Below are 13,137 nucleotides of genomic sequence, written 5' to 3' on the forward strand. Positions count from 1 at the left end.
TGTCCGTGGCTCCATTGCCCACAGCTGTCCACGAGCCATGGGGCAGTGCCAACCTGGTAAGTCCTCTTCAGGAGACCACCAGAGGAATCAAGCCAAGGATGGGTACTGTCTTCCAAATCCCTTTTCAGTCCCCTGCTTTCCAAATAAGCCAACGCCCACGTTGCTGTCAGCCTGTTTTTTAAAACAAAACCAAGCAATTCAAAGTTCTAGCTCTGAGAGCAACAGCAATTCAGCCGAATGCTACAGAGATCTACGGGAGGGTGTCGGCTTTCATACCCCCCGGAACTCCAGAAAGCACAACCGAGCTGTCAAGAGGCTAAATTTATGAATCTGGGATCTCAACTAGCGCCATGCCTCCACCCTGCAATTCTACATTTTACGGTGCCAGGTTTTTCACATTAAAAATATTCTGCACATTCACAGCCAAACATGGAGCCCAACACAGAAGGTGAGCTCCCTCAGAACACAAGTGAGGCTCAACACGCCATTCAGACCTCACTGACGGCTCAAGTTCATGGCTGAGCCGGCCTTCCCAGGGGTTCCCACTGCACACCGATTTGGCCATGACGAAGCCTAAGGAGGATGAGCCAACTTTACCGTCCCTGAAAGAAACAGCATCTGGGCTGTGAAGGAAGAAATTGGGGCAGGCGGACCCCTTCTGGGTACCTCATCAGGCTCACACTCCTCAGTCCACGAAAACTCTGGGGAGAGCATGATCTACGGTAAAGATATTCCACTTTGGGGCCAGCTGACTCAAGTTCAAGTCCTCACATCATTGTCAGCTCTGTAGAAAACCGGGGTAACGAAGCCCATCTGGGCGGGTGTTGTAAGGACAAAATAATGTATACAGAGCACATGCTGGCCCCATAGGAGGGGTCACTGGACGACTTCCCTTGGCTGGCCCCACAGTGTGCCACGGAGCAGGGAGGCCGGGTTCCTTGTCACACACTCAGAGGCGGGCCACTGGGACAAGGTGAAAGGGAGACCAAGGACCTAACTAATGGTCACTTAGGATCACTATCCCTTCCCAAATACTGGCCTCATTACCAAGAGACAGTGTTTATGAGGGAAAGACCAAACACATGTTCCAGATGGAGACCTCCACACGAGGCTGTTCCGTCTGTCGCCTCTGGTGTACCCTCCCCCGCTGACATGCACACACCCAGGCAGGGAGAGCCAGGTCAGTCACCTCCCCAACGCCTCTCTGCTCTGGCAGGATTTAGGGGGGTCTTTTTTGTTCCTTGGTTCCCTGGCATCTCTGACAGAGACTGGTCCCAGATCACAGAGCAGCTAACATCACTCAAAGCCACCATGTGTTTAATTTGCCTTACAACCTCGCCATATTCAGGTTCGTTAACAGGGTTAAACACAATGAAACAACAACCGGAGACCACATGTTCAGTAAGTCAGCCATTGGGTAGCCCCGCACACTGGGAGATAAACACGGTCAGAAAGGTGAGCAATCGCCAAGCGTCTGTTTCAAGCGGCAAGACATCTGCCACCTCTCCCCAGTCTCACCGTGAGCCTCCTGCCTTCAAAACAATGAAGATTAGACACAGAGGAGAGAGGAGCTCGGTCTCTTTCTTTAAAACTGATCTTCTGTACCATGCATTTTTGTCATCTGTTCCTTAGAGCATCGGATCCAAAGGAAATGTAAGGTAATGACCTTGTCTTTTATTCCATCTCAGGTTTTCCAATCCTAGAGGGAAGGGGCTCTGAAAACATAACATAGCTCAAAGGACAGAGAAGCCAACCTCAAGATTCAAGTTGTGCAGCTGGAGACAGAAAAAAAAAAAAAAAAATCCAGGCTGCGTCAGATGTTCCTCACTAGGGCTGGTTCAAGGTTCCAGTCTACAGCTCCGTGCACCTGCTGTGCTGGAAGAAAGAAGAGGGAGAAAATCTGCCGGAATGGGACATTGACGGCCACCCCCATGCTGAGTCCTCTAAACTTAGCACTGGCTCTCAAACTTGGTGGCACCTTGGAGCCGAGCTGTAGAAGTTCCTGGTGCCTGGGTCTCACCCCGCCCCCGGAAATGTCACCAGCAGCCGGGGTTGAGAACCACTGCGAAGAGTTTCCTCCCCAATACATCTCCCTACCAGATCCTGCATCAGTGGCAGCATCCGGTCCTGCTTGCGCCTTCACAGAACTCAGCGGGCTTCGGCTTCGACAGAAGCCAAGAGCACAACTGAGTCAATCTGCCATTTCTAACTGAGTCAATCTGCCATTTCTAACAGGGGCCCGGCTCCCCGGGCTGAGACGGCTCTCTCCACCAGGGGGCCCAACTGCCCATCCCACCCAGCACCGACCCACTCCCTTCTCACACGGAGTCCTCGCCCTTGCGGTCTGTCTCGCCAAGACAAACACAGTCAGGAAACAGTAAGAAATAAGCACTTGAAACCCACCTAAGAACACACACAGCAACCTGACTGGGTAACTACCTACGCTCTGTGGTCAGCTGCTTAAAAAACACCAGATTTTCTGACAGCTCCTTTCTCTGCCCAGAGGAGGAATGCTTCCTGGAGGGGAGGCTGCAGAAAACTGCGGAGGGTGGGCTGGCCCTCCCGAGGCTGCAGGGGAAGAGGGTGAGGATGAAGATGTCTAAATTTTCAGCTGGATGCCCCTAAAGGGGACTTCGGGCGGGGGCTGGAGGGCAGAGAAAGTGGAAGCAGATGGTGTAGCACCACCGTGGTGGGGAGTCTTCCTTAGCAGGTGACGGGACATGCCTGTACCCGGTTCTGTGCTCCCACACTGCTCCTCCCTCCCCCTCATCTCACTCCCCACAGCAGCTCTGTGGAGGCAGGTGCTGTGCACACTGCCTTACACACAAGGAACCTGCATTTGGCCCTGGCGGGGGGGGGGATGTGGGGGGCCTGCCCAGCTCGGGCGGGGGGCAGGGTGCAGAAGGGACCCTGGAACCCAGGTCCCAGGGAATGAAACAGCACCTTGAGAAGTACGCTGAGGCTTGCCCGGCTGCTCCTGGACTGACTCAAGCACGAGCTCCCAGGAGGTCTGGGTAAATCAAGCAGAAGGAAGGAGCTGGAGCCCGGCTCCAGAAAGGAACGCCAGCCGGGGTGAATATGCTTTTAGCAAAAACAACAGCAGCAGACATAATGATAATGAGCATTTCCCAGATACCTGACCAAGGGCTGGACTTGGTTTTGGCCCTTCAGAAGCATCTCACTTAGTCCTTATTATGATCCCGGCAAGTCAGCTACTCTGGTTATCAAACGTGAGCTTGAGCTTCCCGTCTGAAACTGCAACTTACACCACCTCCCCTCACCGTCCTCCTGTCTGCCCTTACCCTGTTCAACCTTCTTTCCTTTCCATAGCACTCACGACTTTCTAATGTACTTTTTCATTTACTTATTTATTATGGTTTTGCCAACCTCTGTCTCCCCCCACCTCTCCACTCCTAGTGTATTGGTTTCAAGGTTCCTCCGTGAAAGAAAGGGTTCTTTCTTCCTCCTGCTGATATATTCCGAATGCTTAGAACGCTACCTGGTACGACGGATGTTTAGTAAGTGGCTGCGGAATGAATACATCATCATCTTACAACCAGAGACCTGAGCCTCGGGGTCACTGGTTTAAGGTCGCCTGGCCAGGCTTAGTTAGGCACAGTTAGGATCCAAACGTGGGTCTGAGTGATTTGGGATCTGCACCTCTGTAAGTGATTTCCTTCTCTCAAAGTCACCTGGACTTGTTTTTTTAAAGACGTGAATGCCAGGTGTTTTCCAAGCAGGGAGAGCTGCGTGTACCAAACACACACCACATATACGTGAACTGGTGTGACAAAGGTTTACATAGTTGTCTTTTTCATGTGAGTATGTGTACAATGTGCACTAAAGCAAGAATGAATGAAATGGCTTAAAATCCATACCCTTTACTTATGTAAACACTGTATAAGGTTTAGTGCCATATTTCATACAAAATCGACTATTTTATGGTTTCAGTTATATAAAGAAAAAATAAAGCGTATCAGGGGAAAAAAAGGCAAAATAGAAAGACACGCTGGGTTGCCTCAGGATGGCACGGAGCATGGGTGATGTTCTTAACATCATAAACAGTTCTTGTAACTTCCCTGATTTCACAGTGACCACATTATTACTTGGAATCTGCCTATGGTTCAACAGTGCTTGACGAGATGTCTGCCTTGGTGACAGCCTTAGCAGGGACCCTGTGCTGGGGCACCCCACTGAGCCAGGCCTGGATTCTTATTCCATAGAAACTGTTAAGTGACAAATGCTGACTCTGTGGTCTGGTCACTAATTGGGCCAAATCCTGGGATGGACGCAAAGACTAAATTTGAAAAATGCAGGTAACACACTTGGCAAATGTTCAGCATGAAGATGAGAAGGTGGAGCCCTGAGGGTGTCCCCGAATCACCCAGAATCTCCCCTCCCCACAAGCTCCTCTCCCCTGGTCTGCTCCCCAGGCCATGGGGGAATGACAGGGAGGCCCAGTGCTCCACATTCCCGCCTGACTCAGCCCGGAATGCTGAGTATGTGTCCCTCTTTTAGGACCTAACACAGACTTTTTGCCCCTGTGATTTAAGTCCCCACGTTTTGTTCACCTTCCCAGACAGGCTGACAGCTCCTGAGGGCAGGCAGAAGGCAATGGATAGCAGGCCAAAGACCGGGGTGTGTGTGTGTGTGTGCGCGCGCGTGTGTCTGAGCACTGGACTCTGTCCATGGTCCTGCTCTGGACTCGCAGGGGACCCTGGACAAATGGCTCACCTCCGTGGGCCTCACTTTCCTCATCTGGAAACTGTTGTGAGGATCAAGGTTATCTGAAGAGGGTGAGGGTCAGCTTGTCTTTCCAACACTGTCCGGCTCAGGACTGGTACACAGCAGGTACTCAATAAATCTTCATTAAAGCAACAAATATACCAAAATTCAGGCAGTCAAGTGTATGTATATATATATATATATATATATATATATATATATATATTTTTTACTGAGACAGAACTTTTGCTGATTTTGAAAACACAACAGGCTTCCAGGGCTCCTGGGTGGCTCAGCCAGTTGGGCGTCTGCCTTTGGCTTCAGGTCATGATCCCAGGGTTCTGGGATCAAGCCCTGCATCCGCCTCCTTGCTCAAAGGGGAGTCTGTTCTCCCTCTCCCTCTGCCCCTTCCCCTGTTCATGCTCTTGCACTCTCTCACTCTGTCCCAAATAAATAAATAAATAAATAAAATCTTACTTTAAAAAATAATAACAGGATTTCTTTAAAAGTGTTATGTTTCATGAGAAATAAACAAGAAATATTTGACTTCATACCAAAAAAAAAAAAGTGTTATGTTTCAGGACACCTGGGTGGCTCAGTGGGTTAAAGCCTCTGCTTTCGGGTCAGGTCATGATCCCAGGGTCCTGGGATTGAGCCCCGCATCAGGCTCTCTGCTCAGCGGGGAGCCTGCTTCTCACTTTCTCTGCCTGCCTCTCTGCCTACTTGTGATCTCTGCTGTCAGATAAATGAATAAAATCTTTTTTAAAAAAAAGCGTTGTTTCTTCTTAGAACCATAATCCAGTTTATTGGTAGTAAATTTTGCCAAATATGGGTTCATATGAGAATTACTGCCCCAATTCATACCATACTAAGGGCTCTAAGACATTTGTATGCAGAACCTCCAAACTTCCAAAGGCAAAAAAAGAACCACATTTACCTCCATTAGCAACTTCTACAACTAAAGAAATGAGCATTCTTTTGATAAATGTTTTTATTATCAAAAACAAAAAATAACCCGATCCCCGCAAATCCACTGAGATCAGTTTCTCAGCTCCCTGGTATAAGGTTGGTTCTGAATTCTATGCTTTCCCCCCAATTTGATCCACCAACGAAAAAACATCCACTGAGGGTCTACTACGCAATCCTTATTCTAAGGGACTCACTAACTGGCTAGAGCGATAGAAAATGGTGGTACAAGGGAGCAGAAAGGATGGATTTTCTACCCAAGTCAAGTTCTATTTGTTCATTTCCTCACTGAATCATTCCACAGACATTGTCTGGGTACCAGCTATGTATTAGCACTGGGTTGGTGGCACAGAGAGGACCTCTCCTCCATCATTAAGAAGATTGAGGCCACCTACAGTGGGCCATCTCGTGTTCTGTCCTCCTTTCTCTGAAGTTTCCCTGAACTGTCAACTCCACCACTGCCCTACTTATTCCCATCTGACTGAGGGGGAAAGAGAGGTAATCCACCATCCACCCTACCTCCCGGGGCAGTCTGGGCTCCACACCTGTCCCTACCGCTAGGTTCTGCTTCATTTCACCTCATGTGCACCTTTCCATCAACAGGCCTGGCTAGGGGTACCCTCCTCCTTCCCAGGCTATTATTCCCTGAGACTCCCACCACCCAGGCTTCTCAGCCTCCCTGGCCACTTCCTTGCATCCCTCTCCCTTCAACCACCTACTAAATTCTACCTTTGCCAAGTTTCTGCCTCTGGCCTGCTTTACCTTCCCTGTTCTCCCCCTCTGCAGAGTCGAGGGAATGGGTGTTAATATCAGGGTAATTAATTAATCATGAACCTAACATTTGTCTAAGAGCTCATTTTTATGTAATTATGTTCCTTCATCTCGGGTCTAACTTTAGATTGAAAATGAGCATTTCATGAACACTGAAAATGACAAATGCTAGGCACTGTTCTTTTATATAGCACGCGTTTTATTCTTGAAAGTCTGGTTTTTCAAATCTAGGGCTACAGCTAAATTCTCACCTAATTTGAAAGGCTCGTGTTTGACGTGCTCTTGAGGCCAATTTAGAGAATGAGTATTAATGGAAGGGAAATCGTGGTCTTTGCAGTTTTCACGACAGCTCACGTTGTCTTTCTGAACTGAAATCAGCTTCATCAGTGAGCTCCTCTTCTTGCAATTTTCTTGACCATTCTTTTCCGAGCACCCTTATTTTTATGGGAACGTGAAAGCTGTCTCCCGCCACAAACTACACAAGACTCTGACAACTATCCATAATCGGACGAGAGGCAGCAATTTGCTTAATTTCTTGGTAATTGTTCTTTGCCAGCTGACAAGGGTTTCATCACGGCCGTCTAACAATACAGACAGCTTTTCTAACTAGACAGTTGGGAACAGAAAACCCTCCATTAAACGACAGATGAGACTAATGGGTCTGAATTGCAATTTGTATCAGTCTACTTGGGCAGATGCCAGGATTTCAACTCTCCGAGCCACGCCAGCTCTCCTACAATTTTCCCATTTTTCTGGAACAAAAGAACATTAATTTTATCTGCAACATTTTTGAAAATTTCAAGATTCACAGGACAGAGTTGTCTGAAAGGTATTCTGAGAGATGAGTTCTCCAGGCCTCCTAAATAATATGAGGGCTATTTGTTAGACGTGGGCATAGATCCAGAGGAAGAGGAAACAGCAATTCATCAATTCCACGGATGCAAAACAGTGACAGCAGTGCACAAAATGAGCTGTTCTGCTGCCTGCAAGCTCCATAAGGAATGAGTAGTGGAAACCTGCCACGGCTCCAAGCCTGTCACATATGACACAGACTGAGAAATAAACTCTAAACTTAGAAAAAAGTATAGAAAATTATTTTGAGTATCTTTTAGTCCAATGATTCGTAAGGGAATGGCGAGGAACAAGGAAGCACGGATCAGAATCTCACGGAAGGTGGGGGGATTTTTAAATATGCATTCCGTCTTCTTCTGGGACAATGGCATAGATATACTATTTCCTATTCTTTTCACTGGTACAACTAAAAACCGCGGTCATTCTATATATAAAACCAATGTAAGAGTCTGAAAAATGAAAAAGAGAAGGCAGAGCGGTTAAAGACCTTAGCACCTGAGGAATGAAACAGCGGTGAGTCCCATGGATTTTCTTGATGACCCGTAGGTCCTGGAATTGGCAGCTAATTAAGCCAGTAACCCAGAAATGTTAAAGTGTACAGACCAAAATTTTTTAAAAATTAAAAAATTAAAAAAAAGAAAGAAAAAAGAAAAGCCTGCTTTCTCTAGCTAGAATTCCAGGGAAGGGACAGCCTAGCAAGAAAGAAAATCTAGACAACTGCTCTACTCTGGCCACCATCACAGAAAAAATGGCAGCCCACCCCCACCAGCAAAGACTTAGTGGAAAGCCTAGACTTATAACCTTGGGAGGCTATAGCAAGGCAACTCAAACTCTGCACCAGGGTGGTGTCAGAGGAAGTCAATGGAGAGCTAGATCTGCTATTCTTATGGACATTAACAAACACTCCTCCTTGGTGGTGACAGTAGAGACCACAGGTGGTATCTGGACTTCTAGCCCAACCAGCACTAATGAAGTGCCCCTCCCTCTCCCTAATAGGATAGTGTCAGAGGAATCACGAAGTCTGTCCCTGCTCTGTGGTAACAGGGCCACCCCTCCATGGTGTTGGTGGCATCCACATGGGGACAGTAACAATGTCCCTTTTTTCAATCAGGGCAATATCAGTGGGGAGTCTCTGCTCCTACCCCTGCCCAGCTGTAACAAGGAGGTCCTCCGTTCCAGGGGTGTTGATTATGGCCACCTGGAGATCCTACATTTACATATAAGTACAGAGGCAGTGCCCTCTTTTACTCACTGGAGAAGTACCAAGGAATCCTGGTAATATGTAAGGTTTAAATAAAATCCAAAGTCTTAAAAGAATTCTCCAAATGTCCATATTTCAATAAAAAATCATTAGGCACACCAATAACCAGGAAGATCTCAAACTGAGTGAGAAAAGACAATTGACATATGGCAACACCATAATGACCATACTGTCAAAATTATCTTACAAGGATTTAAAGCAGCTATTATAAGAAATCTTCAATGGGAAATTATAAACATATTTGAAACAAATGAGAAAACAGAAAGTCTCTACAAAGAAAGAGAAGTTATAAGAAGAACCAAATATAAATTTTAGAACTAGAAAACAAAATGACTGAAATAAAAAGCTTAAAGGATAGGCTCCCAGCAGAATGGAGGGAGAGAGAGGAAAGAATCAGTGAACTTGAAGACAGTACAATAGAATTTTTCTAATCTGAACAAAAGAGAGAAAACAGACTGAGACAAATGAACAGAGCCTCAAAAAGAAAAAAAAGAACAGGGTGTCAGGGACATATGAGATGATAACAAAAGATCTAACACTGAAGTCATTAGAGTTTCATAAATAGAGAAGAAAGAGAATGGAACTGAAAAAGTATTTTAGGAAATATTGGTCAAAATTTTCTCAAATTTGGGAAAACATAAACCTCTGTATTCAAGAAACTTTTTTTTTTTAAAGATTTTATTTATTTATTTGACAGAGATCACAAGTAGGCAGAGAGGCAGGCAGAGAGAGAGAGAGGAGGAAGCAGGCTCCCTGCTCAGCAGAGAGCCCGATGCAGGACTCAGTCCCAGGACCCTGGGATCATGACCTGAGCCGAAGGCAGTGGCTTAACCCACTGAGCCACCCAGGCACCCTGTATTCAAGAAACTTAAACTTCAAACAAGATAAATCCAAAGAAATCCACTCCAAAACAAATCATAATCAAATGTCTAGGAACTAAAGATGAAGAAGAAAAACCTTGAAAGCAGCCTGACAGAAACAATGTATTAGCTACAGGGAGAAAATACAAAAGACAGCAGATTTCTCATCTGAAACCCTAGAGGCCAAAAAGAAGTGTCACATTTTTCAAGTACTTAAAGAAAATAACAGTCAACCCAAAATTGGATGTCCAGCGGAATTATCCTTCAAGAATGGAGAGGAAATCAAGATATTCTCAGATTAAGAAAAATCAAGAGAATTTGTCATGAGCAAAACTATCCTTAAAGAATAGCTAAAGGAAGTTTTCTACATAGAAAGAAAATAATAAGAAAAGGATTTTTCTTTTTAAAGTAGGCTTCATGTCCACCATGGAGCCCAATGTGGGGCTTGAACATATGTCCCTGAGATCAAAACCTGAGCTGGGGTCAAGAGTCAGATGCCATGGGCTGAGCCACCCAGATGCCCCAAAAAGGGGAATCTTAAAGCATCGGGAATGAAGAAAAAACAAAGAAGCAAAAGTATGGGTTTATACAACAGACTTTCTTTCTCGAGTTTTCTGAATATATTACAAATGGAGAAGAGTACAGGAATGTAAAGTAAGGTTTCTACATTTCAAACTGGTAAAATGACCATACCAATGGGCTATGATACAATATATATCTCATGTTGTACCTAAAGCAACAACTAAAGAAGCTATACAACATAGAAGCAAACAAAGAAGTATAGACAAATCTAAATGGAACTCTAAAAAACACTCAGGTAATTCATAGAGAGGCAGAAAAAGAAAGCAGAGAAGCAAAAAATAAAAGAAACCAAAAAATAAATTAAAACGTCAGATTTTAGCCACAAGCTACCAAAAATTACATTAAATATAAATGGAGTAAATATACCAATTAAAAGACAATTTGGCAGAATTGATCTTAAAAAACGAACCGGGGGCACCTAGGTGGCTCAGTTGTTAAGCGTCTGCCTTCAGCTCAGGTCATGATCCCAGGGTCCTGGGATCGAGCCCTGTATCGGCCTCCCTGCTCTGCAGGAAGCCCGCTTCTCCCTCTCCTGCTCCCTCTGGTTCTGTTCCTGCTCTCACTGTGTTTCTCTCTGTTAAATAAATAAAATCTTTAAAAAAATAAAAAAAACTAAAAATGAGTCAACTGTATTCTGTTTAAGAAAAACTCCCTTCAAATATAATGATATAAGTAGATTGAAAGTAAAAGGATTAAAAAAAATATACCATGTAAAAATTAATTAAAGAAAAAAGGCTTTATTAATGTAAGACAAAGCAGACTAATAAAAGTGGCTATATTATTAGTATATTTCATGTACTTGAAAGTAGAATGTCATAAAGTAGAATTCAGAGCAAAGAAAATTATCAGTGACAGACAAGGACCTCACATAATGATAGAAAGGTAAGTCACCAAGATGACACTGCAATCCTAAATGTGTATACACAAAACAGCAGAAATAAAATAAAACAGCAGAACTAAAATATGTGAAGCAAGTAAGAGAATGGAAAAATCCAAAATTATAGCTGAAGACTTCAATACCGCCCTCAGAATGAATGAAAGAACTAGACAAGAGTTAGAATTCAACATCACCCAACAGAACCTAATTGACATTTACAGAACACTCTACCTCCCCAACAGCCAAATCCACAATATTCTCAAAACAGATGCCAAGACAGATCTTATTCTGGGCTGTAAAACAAATCTCAAGAATTGAAATCTGTGATGTAATAAGGGGTGCCTGGGTGGCTCAGTGGGTTAAAGCCTCTGCCTTCGGCTCAGGTCATGATCCCAGGGTCATGATCCCAGGGTCATCGGGCTCTCTGCTCAGCAGGGAGCCTGCTTCCTCCTCTCCCTCTGCCTGCTTCTCTGCCTACTTCTGATCTGTCTCTCAAATAAATAAATAAAATCTTTAAAAAAAAAAAAAAAGAAATAAATTTGTATAACATTTCTGTCCCCGATCTTGGCACAAGGCTCCAAAAATCCTTAGAATTTCCTGACAGGAGGGTTTGTTTGTTTTTTCCATTCAAAAGAACCCCTTTTCTGAGCATACCTCAGGTGACTTAGGGTAGGGCCCCTAGATTGGCTCAGGATAGGGATGGTCACCAGAAAGACAAATACAAGACTAAGACTTTCAGCCACACCTGCCAACCTCTGGAAAGGAAGAGAAGGGGTAGGGGGAGATGGAGATTAAGCTCCATAAAAACTCTTGAACATCAGGATTTGATGAGTTTCTGGGATGATTAGTCAGCCAGAAGAGTGGCCCGTTCCAGTTCCACCAAGACAGGAGCTGCTATGGTTGGACCACTTCTGCACCTCACACTGGCAGAATTCAGAAGTGGAGCCATCCAGTCCAGGGCTTTCTCTGAAGATTTCTGATAACTGATTCAATCTCCTTCAGAGTCATAGGTCTATTGAGATCTCCCATCTCTTTGCGATTCAGTTTTGGCGGGTTTTGTTTCTGGCAATTTACCCATTTCATCTACATTATCCTATTTTAGTAATCAGAGTCTTTTTCTTTCTTAGTCAGTTCTAGGTAAAGGTTTGTCAATTTTGCTGATCTTTCTGAAGACCCAACTTTTGGTTTTGTTGGTTTTCTCTGCTGTTTTTCTATTCTCCATTTCACCAATCTCTGCTCTAATCTTTATTATTTCCCTCTTTGTGCTAGCTTTGAATTTAGGTTGTTCTCCCTTTTCTAGTTCCTTAAGTTGTAGAGTTAGGCTGTTGAATCTTTCTTGTGCTTTGATGTCAGTGTGTGTAGTTATACAAGTCCCCTGTAGTGCTGCTTTTGCGGCATCCCAGAAGTACTGGTATGTTGTGCTTCCTTGTTCATTTGTCTCAAAGTACTTTCTAATGTCCCTGTGATTTCTTAGAGACACTGGTTGTTTAAGAACAACCTCTGCTGTTCAACTTCCTCTTCAGCCCACTGTGGTCAGAGAAAATACTTTGTATGATATCTACCTTTTAAAATCTACTAAGACTTGGGGCACCTGGGTGGTTCAGCGGGTTAAAGCCTCTGCCTTCGGCTCAGGTCATAATCCCAGGGTCCTGGGATTGAGGCCCGCATCGGGCTCTCTGCTTGGCGGGGAGCCTGCTTCCTCCTCTCTCTCTGCCTGCCTCTCTGCCTGCTTGTGATCTATCTCTGTCAAATAAATTAAAAAAAAATAAAATCTTTAAAAAAAAATAAAATCTACTAAGACTTTATTTACGGGTATCCTATGGTATCGGGATGTGGTCCGTAGAATATCCACTCCCTAATCCCTTGAACACACGAACACGTTAGTTTAGTAGCTAAAAGAATTTTGCAGATTTAGTTAAAATGGAGATTATCCTACATTATGCAGGTGAGCCCAGTGTCATCAATCACACAGGCTGGTAAGGGCAGAGATCTTTCTTTGGCTGGAGTCAGAGAGACACAGCAAAAGGGGGACGTAAGAGGGGTTGGAAGCATGAGAGGGACCCAACCACTGTTGCTGGAGAAGCCACAATGGAGGGCACAGGAGGAGTGTGGGCAGCCTCAAAGCAGGAAACAATGGTCTCCGGCTGCTAGCCAGGAAAGACATGAATACAGGGTCCTACAACCCCAAGGATCTAAACTCAGCCAACACTCCAAACAAGGTACGAAGCAGATTCCTTCTCAAC

General features: G+C 44.8%; 1 protein-coding gene across 3 annotated transcripts in view; it reads right to left on the reverse strand.

Moving 5' to 3' along the window:
* The window catches only part of LARS2 (leucyl-tRNA synthetase 2, mitochondrial), a 155,515-nt gene that overhangs the window by 107,508 nt on the left and 34,870 nt on the right, over positions 1-13,137 (reverse strand). The gene's annotated exons all lie outside the window — the stretch shown is intronic.

The sequence above is a fragment of the Neovison vison genome, chromosome 6, assembly GCF_020171115.1.
Source record: "Neovison vison isolate M4711 chromosome 6, ASM_NN_V1, whole genome shotgun sequence".
NCBI lineage: Eukaryota > Metazoa > Chordata > Mammalia > Carnivora > Mustelidae > Neogale > Neogale vison.